The sequence below is a fragment of the Microcaecilia unicolor genome, chromosome 7 (genome assembly GCF_901765095.1).
Source record: "Microcaecilia unicolor chromosome 7, aMicUni1.1, whole genome shotgun sequence".
Classification (NCBI taxonomy): domain Eukaryota; kingdom Metazoa; phylum Chordata; class Amphibia; order Gymnophiona; family Siphonopidae; genus Microcaecilia; species Microcaecilia unicolor.
Window position 1 is genome coordinate 14,440,292 of NC_044037.1, and position 14,405 is coordinate 14,454,696.

Here is a 14,405-nt window from a genome sequence, read left to right on the forward strand (position 1 = left end):
CCAGGTCAAGGGCACCTGGCACGCTCCCCAAACGTAAAAACATTCCAGACAAGTTATACCTAAAAATGCGGAATTTTTCCAAGTCCATTTAATAGCGGTCTATGGACTTGTCCTTTAGGAATCTATCTAACCCCTTTTTAAACTCCGTCAAGCTAACCGCCCGTACCACGTTCTCCGGCAACGAATTCCAGAGTCTAATTACACGTTGGGTGAAGAAAAATTTTCTCCGATTTGTTTTAAATTTACCACACTGTAGCTTCAACTCATGCCCTCTAGTCCTAGTATTTTTGAATAGCGTGAACAGTCGCTTCACATCCACCCGATCCATTCCACTCATTATTTTATACACTTCTATCATATCTCCCCTCAGCCGTCTCTTCTCCAAGCTGAAAAGCCCTAGCCTTCTCAGCCTCTCTTCATAGGAAAGTCGTCCCATCCCCACTATCATTTTCGTCGCCCTTCGCTGTACCTTTTCCAATTCTACTATATCTTTTTTGAGATACGGAGACCAGTACTGAACACAATACTCCAGGTGCGGTCGCACCATGGAGCGATACAACGGCATTATAACATCCGCACACCTGGACTCCATACCCTTCCTAATAACACCCAACATTCTATTCGCTTTCCTAGCCGCAGCAGCACACTGAGCAGAAGGTTTCAGCGTATCATCGACGACGACACCCAGATCCCTTTCTTGATCCGTAACTCCTAACGCGGAACCTTGCAAGACGTAGCTATAATTCGGGTTCCTCTTACCCACATGCATCACTTTGCACTTGTCAACATTGAACTTCATCTGCCACTTGCACGCCCATTCTCCCAGTCTCGCAAGGTCCTCCTGTAATCGTTCACATTCCTCCTGCGACTTGACGACCCTGAATAATTTTGTGTCATCGGCGAATTTAATTACCTCACTAGTTATTCCCATCTCTAGGTCATTTATAAATACATTAAAAAGCAACGGACCCAGCACAGACCCCTGCGGGACCCCACTAACTACCCTCCTCCACTGAGAATACTGGCCACGCAATCCTACTCTCTGCTTCCTATCTTTCAACCAGTTCTTAATCCATAATAATACCCTACCTCCGATTCCATGGCTCTGCAATTTCTTCAGGAGTCTTTCGTGCGGCACTTTGTCAAACGCCTTCTGAAAATCCAGATATACAATATCAACCGGCTCCCCATTGTCCACATGTTTGCTTACCCCCTCAAAAAAATGCATTAGATTGGTGAGGCAAGACTTCCCTTCACTAAATCCGTGCTGACTTTGTCTCATCAGTCCATGTTTTTGTATATGCTCTGCAATTTTATTCTTAATAATAGCCTCCACCATCTTGCCCGGCACCGACGTCAGACTCACCGGTCTATAATTTCCCGGATCTCCTCTGGAACCCTTCTTAAAAATCGGAGTAACATTGGCTACCCTCCAGTCTTCCGGTACTACACTCGATTTTAGGGACAGATTGCATATTTCTAACAGTAGCTCCGCAAGTTCATTTTTTAGTTCTATTAATACTCTGGGATGAATACCTCCACCGGGAAGCCATTCCACGCCTCCACCACCCTTTCTGTGAAATAATACTTCCTTAGGTTACTCCTATGCCTATTCCCTCTTAACTCTATCATATGCCCCCTCATTCCAGAGCTCACCTTCATTTGAAACAGGCTGTCTTCCTGTACATAAATGCCCTTGAGATATTTAAACGTCTCTATCATTGTCTCCTCTCTCACTCCTCTCTTCCAGCGTATACATGTTGAGGTTCATAAGCCTGTCCCTATAATTTTTGTGTTCAAGACCGCTTACTAATTTTGTAGCTGCCCTCTGGACCCTCAGGCTTCCCTGCACTGTGCCCAAATTACAATATTAAACTATATTTTGCAAAAATAATTATAGGCATCCTCACAGTGACCCAGATTCTGCAAAATGGGAAGGTAGGTAAATTACACTGCATGGGGGTGGGGTGGGGGGGGGGAGGTAAAGCATAAAGCCACACATCCTGTACCAACCAGCCCAAACTTTTTTTTTTTTTTAATAGGAGAAAAGATAATTCTGCAGGCCAAATCTCCATATCTCTGGCTATAGTATAACTTTTGTAGAAGGAACGCCCTGGTCTACAAAATTGCTGCTTTGATCCGAGATGGCCAGCTGTCCACTCGCTCTGTACCAGGGGCGTAGCTGCTATGGGGCCACAGGGGCCTTGGCCCCTGTAAATTTGGCCCTGGACCCCCCTGCCGACGCCCCTCTCAACCCCCCCCCCCCCAACACCGTCTGTACCTTTGCTGGCGGGGGACCCCAATCCCTGCCAGCCGCTGCCGAAGTCTTCTTCCTGCATTTGGTTTCTTCTGACGTCCTGCGGCACGTAAAACGTGCAGGACGTCAGACTCACAGAAACAGAACGAAGCCCGCCAGCCAAGGTACAGACGGCGATGGATGGTGGGCGGGTCAAGGGGGGTTCAAACTTGTTGGAGGTGGTGCTGGCGGCGGGGGATGTGTGTCAGCAATGGTGGGGGGGGTCGGCGGCACCAGGGGGGGGGAAGAGCTAAAATGTGCCCCCTCACCTAGGCTCTGGCCCCCCTACCGCTGAAGTCCAGATACGCCCCTGCTCTGTACAGAGGGGGCTTGAATTTCACCGCAATGACAGCACACCATGCAGCCTCGGATGGAACACTGTGTGGCCATTAGTAGGTAAAGACCTTACATAGTAACATAGTAGATGACGGTAGAAAAAGACCTGCACAGTCCATCCAGTCTGCCCAACAAGATAAACTCATATGTGTATACCTTACCTTGATTTGTACCTGTCTTTTTCAGGGCACAGACCGTATAAGTCTGCCCAGCACTATCCCCGCCTCCCAACCACCACCCCCTCTTCCCCCCAACTGCTCCACCACCCAATTTCAGCTAAGCTTCTGAGGATCCATTCCTTCTGCACAGGATTCCTCTATGCATATCCCACGCATGTTTGAACTCCGTTACCGTTTTCATCTCCACCACCTCCCGCGGGAGGGCATTCCGAGCGTCCACCACCCTCTCCGTGAAGAAATACTTCCTGACATCTTTCCTGAGTCTGCCCCCCTTCAATCTCATTTCATGTCCTCTCGTTCTACCGCCTTCCCATCTCCGGAAAAGATTCACTAAGCTTTATTCCTGTAGACACAGACCCGGGATTCTATATATGGCGCCATAATTGATGCGCGGAAATTGAAGCTTATTCTATAACAATGCAAGTAAATTAATTGGTTAACTTAATTGGAGGTTAACCAGCAATTAGCACTAATTGGCATTAAGATTTACATGTGCAACTCGCTAAGCGTATTCCGTAATGTGATGCGCCTAAATACTAAGTCCCGTAGTCGAAAAGGGGGCATGGCTATGGGCGGGGTGTGGGCATTGTTATAGAATACACCCGTTCTGAGCCTAATTTAGGGATCGGGATTTATGCCAAGTAAAACATGGCATAAATGGCTGCGACTACATTTGGTCGCGTGGAGAAAGTGCTTGACGTTATTCTATAAACCGTGCAGAAATTTAAACCTATAAAATTTAGACGTACTTTACAGAATATGCATAGGTGTATTTTTTTTTTTCTGCACTGAATTTTCAGGCGCTAAAAACAGAATCTAGCACAGAACAAGTAAAATGCCTTCACAAACGAGACCCCAAGGCTGTTTTGAAAATCAACATGCTTATAAACAGAACTCCATTTAACAAGCAAGAGAATTCTTACAATTCTACTCAGATCTTGCCCTTAAATGAGAAAACACAACATATCATTTTTTTTTTAAACTAGGCTTCTCCAATCGTTCTCCTAACGAGTGGAATTCATCTGTCAGCATAATTTGGACAGCTAAGTGCTTTCTGTAATCTTATTTTTGCATTAAATTGGAGCTTTCTGTCCTGGTGGGGAGAGAAAGTGTGGTATTTTTTCAACCATGTGTCTGTTTTTTTCATCCCTTTGGATACAGAAAGTGAAAGTGCCTTGTTGCTTTGTAGCTTTTATTATATCAGACGTGGGGTAAGGAATAATATATTGTAGAGGAATATATTTGAGTTATTCCCCAAGTTTTCCACGTCATCACTGTGACCCCTGACGCAGGTGCTAGTCACCGAAACACGGGCCGTGTCGGGTCTTTTTGTCAAAGCTCATTCATTAAAGAACTGTGTTCCATTTTTAAAGGCCCGTGGTGCTGTTTTTTTTGTTTGCTAGTGGAATAGCAACATTCCATGTAGAATCTCCAATAGTAGCAACATTCCATGTAGAAGTCGGCCCTTGCAGATCACCAATGTGGCCGCGCAGGCTTCTGTTTCTGTGAGTCTGACGTCCTGCACGTACGTGCAGGACGTCAGACTCACAGAAACAGAAGCCTGCGCAGCCTTCTAAATGGAATGTTACTAGTGGAATAGCAACATTCCATGTAGAATCTCCAATAGTAGCAACATTCCATGTAGAATCTCCAATAGTATCTATTTTATTTTTGTTACATTTGGATACAGAAAGTGAAAGTGCCTTGGTGCTTTGTAGCTTTTACTATATGAGACGTGGGGTAAGGAATAATATATTTGAGTTATTCCCCAAGTTTTCCACGTCATCACTGTGACCCCTGACGCAGGTGCTAGTCACCGAAGCACGGCCCGTGTCGGGTCTTTTTGTCAAGGCTCATTCATTAAAGAACTGTGTTCCATTTTTAAAGGCCCGTGGTGCTGTTTTTTTCGTTTGGTCTTCTGTTTTATAAGGACAATGTCACTTCTACCTTGTGCCCACTTACAAAGGTAGATGGCAAAAGATACACAACTCGAGCCTTGGAGTGCCACAAAAGGGTTATCCAAACTCTGCAAATTAATCTGGACCTCAGTCAAAATGCATATAGAACACGGCTGATCGATATTCACTGCTGGTATCTTGAAATCCAGAACCAGGGTTGTGCACTTCTGATAGATATATAGTCTGTTATCAGTTATGAACAAAGTTCTGGTCCCAAGGGCCACAATGAAAGACTAGGGCAGCTTAGGAGGTGTGAGGAAATAAAGGTTTTTTTTAGAAGACTAGAGCAGGAGTCCGTCTTGCAGAGTCTTAAAAGCACAGCCCCTGCTCAGAGTCTAAATATGGGTCAATGGCAACATTTCTTCTATTGAAGGCTAAGACCTGGCTCAATCTGCTGGCTGTAGCTTATTCACCACCACCACAGTATAAAAACTTTCCCATGGGCCTGAAAAACATAATTCAGAACAGTTCTGCAGGCCATAAATATATGTCACAAAATCAGCCGTTCTACTGAGCCTCTTTTGGCATGGCGCTGAAGGATCTGATAAGGACTTTTCCCATTGATATATATATACAAATAAGGGTCACTAAACAATAGCTTTTTATTTAACTAAAAGTTAATACATCTGTGACTAGCGGTTTTAAAAAAAAATTGTTTAAACATTACTACTATTATTATTTATTACACTCGTACCCTGTGCTTTCCCACACATGGCAGGCTCAATGCGGCTTACATAGTAACAATATAAAGAATTACAAAGTCGTGAAAAGAATATACAATTCGTAGTAAACGCAATATTAATGGGGTTGATGGATAAGTAAATTGAACATAGGAGGAATTGGGTGCAGGAGGAAATGAGTGTTGGGAGGCAGGCGTAGGAAGATGGAGAGGAATGGATATGGGGTAGCAATAAGGATAATGGGAAACAAGGTCAATGTATAACAATCGTCAATAAGAATCATGTGGGCAGGCTTTGGTTAGGTTGAATCGTTAGGGTAGGCTATCTTGAAGGTACGGATGGGTCTTGGTAGAGCATTCCAAAGCTGGCTACCTGAAAAGAAAAAATTGGATGCATAGAAGGATTTGTACTTAATACCTTTGCAGTTGGGGAGGTGTAGATTGATGCATAGTGGTGGTGGCGGGGGGGGGGGGGGGGGGAGCCACCATTCTTAGTAGACTGGCCACACAGATATCCCAACAGAGAAGTGGGGCACCATAGGGGGCGCTGTAGTGGACATCACATAAAAGGTCCCAAGTACACATCTTGCCATTACCCCCCTTATATTTTATGGTGAGCTCTTCAAAACTCACCAAAAAGTTACTGTATCCAACTGTACACCATGGCCTAGTGGTTAGAAGCCCAGTCTCGCAATCCAGAGGTGGCTAGTTCAAATCCCACTGCTGCTCCTTGTGATCTCGAGCAAGTCACTTAACCCTCCATTGCCTCAGGTACAAACTTAGATTGTGAGTCCTCCTGGGAAAGAGAAATATCCAGTGTACCTGAATGTAACTCACTTCTGAGAGCCATGCAAAAAACACAACCAAGAAGATGTTCCACTCAATGTGGAAACTAAAAAGAGTAAGACCTTTCTTCCCAAGGACTGTTTTCCGTAACCTGATACAATCAATGGTGCTCAGTCATCTAGACTACTGCAACGCACTCTATGCCGGCTGTAAAGAGCAAATAATCAAGAAACTTCAGGCAGCCCAGAACACTGCAGCTAGACTCATATTCGGTAAAACAAAATATGAAAGTGCTAAACCCCTACGAGAAAAACTACACTGGCTCCCACTTAAAGAACGCACCACATTCAAAGTTTGCTCCCTAGTTCACAAAATCATTCATGGAGACGCACCAGTCTACAAGTCAAACCTGATAGACTTACCACCCAGGAATGCAAAAAAATCATCCTGCACATTCCTTAATCTGCGCTTCCCCAACTGCAAAGGTCTAAAATACAAACTAATGCATGAGTCAAACTTTACTTACCTGAGCACACAGTTATGGAACGCACTGCCGCGCAACTTAAAAACGATTTACGAACTAACCAACTTCCGCAAACTACTGAAGACCCATCTCTTTAATATCAACAAAGATCAACAAATGTGAACATACACCACTCCTCCACATATACTCAGAACTGTCCTATAATATCTGCTTGTTATATTACTATCATGTTTTGCCATTATCATGTAACCCAAGATTCTTCTGTAACACTAAATGTCTATTTTCTAATTTAATTCCACCATTCATGATGTATTGTAAGCCATATTGAGCCTGCAAAAGAGGTGGGGAAATGTGGGATTCAAATGCAATAAATAAATAAATAACATTCGAAAGCTAATCACAAACATATTAAGTTTCAGCCCAACAAAAAAATATCACCCACAACTCATTTGTTGACCCTTATTTTCACATAACCAAGTGGACACAACTTCACTGACACAAAGCATGGGAAAAAACAACCTGTGAAGACGAATACGGACCAAAAATATTGTGGCCAACGGCATCGTACAACTGACAAGTCGCAGTTCACAGTTTTCTTCATTCCGTCATCTCATTCCAAAGAGATTCCAGGACTTCCACAAAAACTACAGTGCTTCATACTACACAAAATCACACTTTCAAACATTTGCTGAAACCGTGCTTAGAGAACATTATTACGCTCATGGCAGGAAAAGAAACACTGAACGGTTGTTCTCTTAGACAAAGGCATTTTCTGTAAAAAAAAAAAAAAAAAAAAAGATTTCCTCAGTATGCATGCACTGCACAAGGAAGGGCTGGATCCTTCTAGGGGCCATTTAATTTAAATGTCATTGATTAGTGGCATTAGCAGTGCAAGAGGGTTTTCTCTTTCTAAGCCCAGTTGTCCATTGGATTCCAACAGCTAATCTAATATAATAAAACGCACCGTGAACGTTCTAATGAGGACAACGTTCTGAAAGGGTTCGTGGGGTTCGTGGGTTCGTGGCGTTCGTGTTGTGAAGCCAGCAAGCCGTCTCTGCCCCGCCCTCGCGTCTAAACAAACAAATCCGGAAGCGAAGCGTCAGGGAAGGAGGCGGCGCTGAAGGGAAAGCTAGACGTCGGGAGCGCCGCCTCCTTCCCTGACGCTTCGCTGCACGAACCGCCACGGAGGTAAAGTTAAAAAGAATAAAAAAAAGGGATGCATGGATGCGAAGGGGGGGGGGGGGGGGGAGAAGAGGGCGGCCCAGGCTGGGACATGGCAGAGAGAGTAGCATGGATGCGAGGGGGGGGGGGTCATGGAAGGGCGAGAGGGGACTTGCTGGAAAAGGATGAATGGAGGCTGCAGGGGACAGAGGAGTATGGATGGGTATGGATTAGGAGGGCAGGGCACAGGGAGAGAGGGGAATTACTGGAAATGGATGAATGGAGGGGGCAGGGGACAGAGGAGTATGGATGGGCATGGATTGGGAGGGCAGGACTCAGGGAGAGAGGGAAATTGCTGGATAGGGAAAAATGGAGGGGCCAGGTGACAGATGAGCATGGATGGGCATGGATTGGAAGGGCAGGACTCAGGGAGAGGGGAATTGCTGGATAGGGATGAATGGAGGGGACAGATGGGCATGGATGGATATGGATTGCAGAGCAGGCCTCAGGCAGAGAGGGCAAATGCTGGATAGGGAAAAATGGAGGGGCCAGGTGACAGAGGAGCATGGATGGGCATGGATTGGAAGGGCAGGACTCAGGGAGAGGGGAATTGCTGGATAGGGATGAATGGAGGGGACAGATGGGCATGGATGGATATGGATTGCAGAGCAGGCCTCAGGCAGAGAAGGCAAATGCTGGATAGGGAAAAATGGATGGGCCAGGTGACAGAGGAGCATGGATGGGCATGGATTGGAAGGGCAGGACTCAGGGAGAGGGGAATTGCTGGATAGGGAGGAATGGAGGGGCCAGGTGACAGAGGAGCATGGATGGGCATGGATTGGAAGGGCAGGACTCAGGGAGAGGGGAATTGCTGGATAGGGATGAATGGAGGGGACAGATGGGCATGGATGGATATGGATTGCAGAGCAGGCCTCAGGCAGAGAGGGGAAATGCTGGATAGGGAAAAAATGGAGGGGCCAGGTGACAGATGAGCAGGGATGGGCATGGATTGGAAGGGCAGGACTCAGGGAGAGGGGAATTGCTGGATAGGGATGAATGGAGGGGACAGATGGGCATGGATGGATATGGATTGCAGAGCAGGCCTCAGGCAGAGAGGGGAAATGCTGGATAGGGAAAAATGGAGGGGCCAGGTGACAGAGGAGCATGGCTGGCCATGGATTGGAAGGGCAGGACTCAGGGAGAGGGGAATTGCTGCATAGGGATGAATGGAGGGGACAGATGGCCATGGATGGATATGGATTGCAGGGCAGGCCTCAGGCAGAGAGGGAAATGCTGGATAGGGATGAATGGAGGGGGCAGGTGACAGACAAACATGGATGGCCATGGATTGGGAGGGCAGGGCTCAGGGACAGAGGGGAATTGCTGGAAAAGGATGAATGGAGGGGGCAGGGGACAGATGGCCATGGATTGGAAGGGCACGGCTCACACTCTCTCTCTCATATACAATGTCTTTCTGACTCTCACTCTCACACACTGTCTCACACAGTATCACATTCACTCTCTATGTGCCACACAGTCACTCACACACTCGCTTGGTGTCATACACTCACTCTCACAGAGAATCTGTGTCTCACACACACACTCTCTCTGTTGCCCAGACACACACACTCTCTCTCATACACACACTCTCATTCTCACACACACTCTCTCACAAACACACTCACACCCAGACTCACTCTCTCTCTCACACACTCACACTTTCACTCTGACTCTCAAACAGTCACTCTCACATACTCTCCCAAACATATACACTCCAAGGAAAACCTTGCTAGCGCCCGTTTCATTTGTGTCAGAAACGGGCCTTTTTTACTAGTTCTGTATAAAAGGCTTCTCTCAGAGAAGAAAAAAAGCCCAAATAAAGGCAGAGTTTGCCTCAATGCATCTGCTGGGTCATGCACAATCCAGCTCTGTGTGTGCATTAGAAAAGGGAGCTAATCACCTCAGTCTGTGTTCCTTTCAGAGCCAAGGAAGACCATTACCTCCCACCAAGCATCAGAGGAAAACTATTTCTTTTCTCCAATGCACTCTGAACGCATGCTTGTGTCCTCATAGACATCAACATTTAGCCCCAGGTGATTCAGATTTAGCAGAAACAAGTCTAACCAAAGGCTGGGTTTACTTTTTTAAATGTATTTCATTATGAATACTATTTTAAATATTAACAGGTTGGCTGTAATTATTATAATATTGTCACCATTATTACTATTTCAGATATTAACGGGGTGACTGGGCTTACATGTATGTCATTACCTCATTGACCTTCCAGCCAGAAACACCACAAGATCAACAAGCACATACCTAAACCTACACCACCCAAGCTGCAAAAGAATAAAATACAAATCAACCTATGCATCCAGCTTCTCCTTTATAAGCACGCAACTATGGAACGCACTACCAAACACCTTGAAAACAACGCACGACCTATCAAACTTTCGGAAATCACTAAAAACTTACTTATTCAAAAAGGCATACCCTGATGACCCAACTTAAATGCCTCAATCCCACAACACAACGAAACTAAGACTCGAATTGATCACAACTGAACCCTTCCTCCTTTGACCCAACTTAAATGCCTCGATCCCACAACACAACAAAACTAAGACTCAAATTGATCATAACTCAATCCTTCCTCCTTATTCCCTGATGTGTTTATCCTACACGAACCTTCTACATCGTCACTCTGTATCTGCTATACCAGAACTGGCGATCGCCATCAAGGTTACTATGTAAGCCACATTGAGCCTGCACATAGGTGGGAAAATGTGGGATACAAATGCAATAAATAAATTAATTAATAATGTTTTAGATTTTTAATAGGGTGGCTGCAATAATTTTTATTATGTATTTCATTATTATCCCCCATGTTTACTAAGCTGTGCGAGCGGCTGCAGTGTGCTAATGCCAATACAGCGTATTCACTTTGAATGGGCTGTGTCAACATTGCCGTGTGGCTTAGTAAACAGGGGGTAAGATTATTTCAGATATTAACACTCTGACTGGACTTATTATGTATGTCATTTTTAATGCTGTTTTAGATATTAATAGGGTGACTGGAATGGATTTCATTATTAATCCTGTTTTAGATATTAAAGGGGTGACTGGCCTTACAGTAACATTGTAGATGACGGCAGATAAAAGACCTGTACGGTCCATCCAGTCTACCCAAAGAGATAAAAGTTATTGCATAAGGTATGAGGTGATACAAAATATGTATACCTGAACTTGATTTGTCCATGTTATTTTCAGGGCAAAGGCCACAGAAGTCATAGTAACATATAGTAACATAGTAGATGACGGCAGAGAAAGACCTGCACGGTCCATCCAGTCTGCCCAACAAGATAAACTCATATGTGCTACTTTTTGTGTATACCTGACCTTGATTTGTTTCTGCCATTTTCAGGGCACAGACCATAGAAGTCTGCCCAGCACTAGCCCCGCCTCCCAACCACTAGTCCCGCCTCCTAACCACCGGTGCTGCCACCCAATCTCTGCTAAGCTTCTGAGGATCCATTTCTTCTGAACAGAATTCTTTATATTTATCCCACACATTTTTTAATTCCGATACCGTTTTCATCTCCACCATCTCCCGCGGGAAGGCATTCCAAGTACCCACCACTCTCTCAGTGAAAAAATACTTCCTGACGTTTTTCTTGAGTCTGCCCTCCCCCCTTTAATCTCATTTCATGTCCTCTAGTTCTACCGCCTTCCCATCTCCGGAAAAGGTTCGTTTGCGGATTAATACCTTTCAAATATTTGAACGTCCGCCTAGCACTGTCCTTGTTCAAAAACTTTTGAAGTTGTTATCGAAGCCCTTGATAAGCTCCATTCCAGCCCATCCAAATCTATTCAGCCACAATCAAGGGGCACAGACCGTAGAAGTCCGCCCCATACTGGCTTTGGCACCTTCCAGCAGGTTTAAATGCAGGGATGCAGGGACTGACTGAAGATAGGATTGTTGGTTAGCAGCGACACCTGCTTTATGCCCCCCCTTCAGTTTTTATTAGTACAAACAGAATCAAATTGCCATGTTTTGGCAACCCCAGATTGCAGTGCCTAAACTTTACTGGACTGATGGTACTTTCTCTTCTGCCCTTTCTCCCTTTCAACTTGCCTGTTCTACTGTTCTGGTCTGAGCTTTGGCAGTGCCTTCAGATAACACGCTGTAGGAGTAATTCTATAAAGGGTGTGCGCTCACATTTTGGCACCAAACATGCAGGCAAATGACCAGAAGACTGGCATATATACACACGTGTGTACACGTTTGTGTATAAATGCCAGCAACCAATCTGGCACAATTTAAATACTAATCTATTATGATGCGTGTGAGAGAGAAAAGAGTTAAGCAGATGAGTATGGGAGGTATATTGTCAAGACTGGGTTAGGTTGGCGAGGTGGTTTAGTAAGGCTGTGGGTTCTCTTTGTAGGCCTTGTTGAAGAGATATGTCTTCAGAGATTTACGAAAATTGGTTAATTCGTCAAGAGTTTTCAGGGCAGCAGGTAATGCATTCCATAACTGCGTGCTCATGTAAGAGAAGGTCGTTGCAAGTATCAGCTTGTATTTTAGTCCTTTACAGCTTACCTCATTGTGGATGATACCAAAATCTGCAATAGGGTAGATATTCCTCATGGTGTGGATAAAATGAGAGATCTAACAAAGCATGAGGAATGGTCTAGGATTTGACAGCCAAGATTTAGTACTAAAAAAATGCAGGGTCATGCATTTGGGCTACAAAAACCAGGAGTGGTACTGTCTAGGGAATGAAAAGCACCAACGTGGCAATAGAGCCTTGTCTGTTGTTTCAGTAGGCATAAAAACACTTCGGATATTTGCAGCACACATTGTGGGATTATTGAATATTTACTTGAGCATTACTGGATCCAGGAGAATGGGAGCTATTGACAGAAATATTCCCTCTGGTCACGGAAAGATGGGGAACTTTGATTTCTAGATCTTAGATATCCCATCTCAACATAAAGGTACCCAAATTCTTCAGTAGAAGAAGAGTACAGTTCAGAGGGGATAGATGCACTTAGGTGCGCACACAACTTCTATGTATGCATTTACTCTTGTATGCGAGTATTCTATAAAGGAAAGTAGATGCCTAAGTTCCCTTCATAGAATAAGGCAGTGTTTCCCAAGTCAATCCTGGGTTACCCCCTTGCCAGTCAGGTTTTCAAGATATCCTTAATGAATATGCATGACATTGATTTGCATAAACTGCCTTTGTTATATGCAAATCTCTTCATGCATATTCATTGTGGATATCCTGAAAACCTGGCTGGCAAAGGGGGTACAGTGAGGTAAAAGGATTCCAAAGACTGAGAAGATGTATAATAATAAAGAGAGGAAAACGGTAACGGAATTCAAACATGCATGGGATAAACATAAAGGAATCCTGTTCCCAGGGAATGGATCCTCAGAAGCTTAGCCGAGATTGGGTGGCAGAGCCGATGGTGGGAGGCGGGTCTGGTTGGGAGGCGGGGATAGGGCTGGGCAGATTTATACGGTCTGTGCCAGAGCCGGTGGTTGGGAGGCAGGGATAATGCTGGGCAGACTTATACGGTCTGTGCCCTGAAAATGACAGATACAAATCAAGGTAAGGTATACACAAAAAGTAGCAAATATGAGTTTATCTTGTTGGGCAGACTGGATGGACCGTGCAGGTCTCTCTCTGCCGTCATCTACTATGTTACTATGTACTATGTTTGCCAGGTACAGTCCTGGAGTACCCCTTGCCAGTCAGGTTTTCAGGATATCCATAATGAATATGCATGAACTTGATTTGCATACACTGCCTCCATTATATACAGCCCCATACTGGCAACCTTCGAAAGCTAATCAAGAAATGTATTAAGTTATGTCCAATAAAAAAGGTATCATCTTATTTTCTTTTCCATGTTTTATTTTGTTTTATTTCTATTGATTACCTTTAAAAGTGGACTAACACGGCTACCACACCTCTCCATTATATATATATCTTTTTCATGCATATTCATTGTGGATATCCTGAAAACCTGACTGGCAAGGGGTACTCCAGGACTGGACTTGGGAAACACTGGCTTAGAAGAACAGTGGTGCTGAGTTTTCCCCAGCACCTTTTTTTTTTGTGTGTCATTTACAAAATCCAGTCCATAGTTTGCAGGTGGCTACTCACATGGGCAGAGTAGAGGATGAGCCTAATGGTTGGTGCAGGACATCAGGAGTCAGGACTCACAGAAATAGATCAGCGAAGGCGCCAGAGACTGGCGCTGAAGAAGACTTTGGCTGGCGCCTTATTAAACAGGGTCCTAAATCAGTATTAATAATGACATACATAGTATGTATGCTATCATCTTGCTAAGGATGTAAAAAGACTGGAAGCAGTTCAAAGAAAAGCATTTTGCATAGTAAGACATATGAGGAGAGACTCGATGACCTGAACATGTATACCCTAGAGGAAAGGAGAACCAGGGTGGTACGGTAAAGACATTTCAAATATTTGACAGGTATTAATCCGCAAACAAA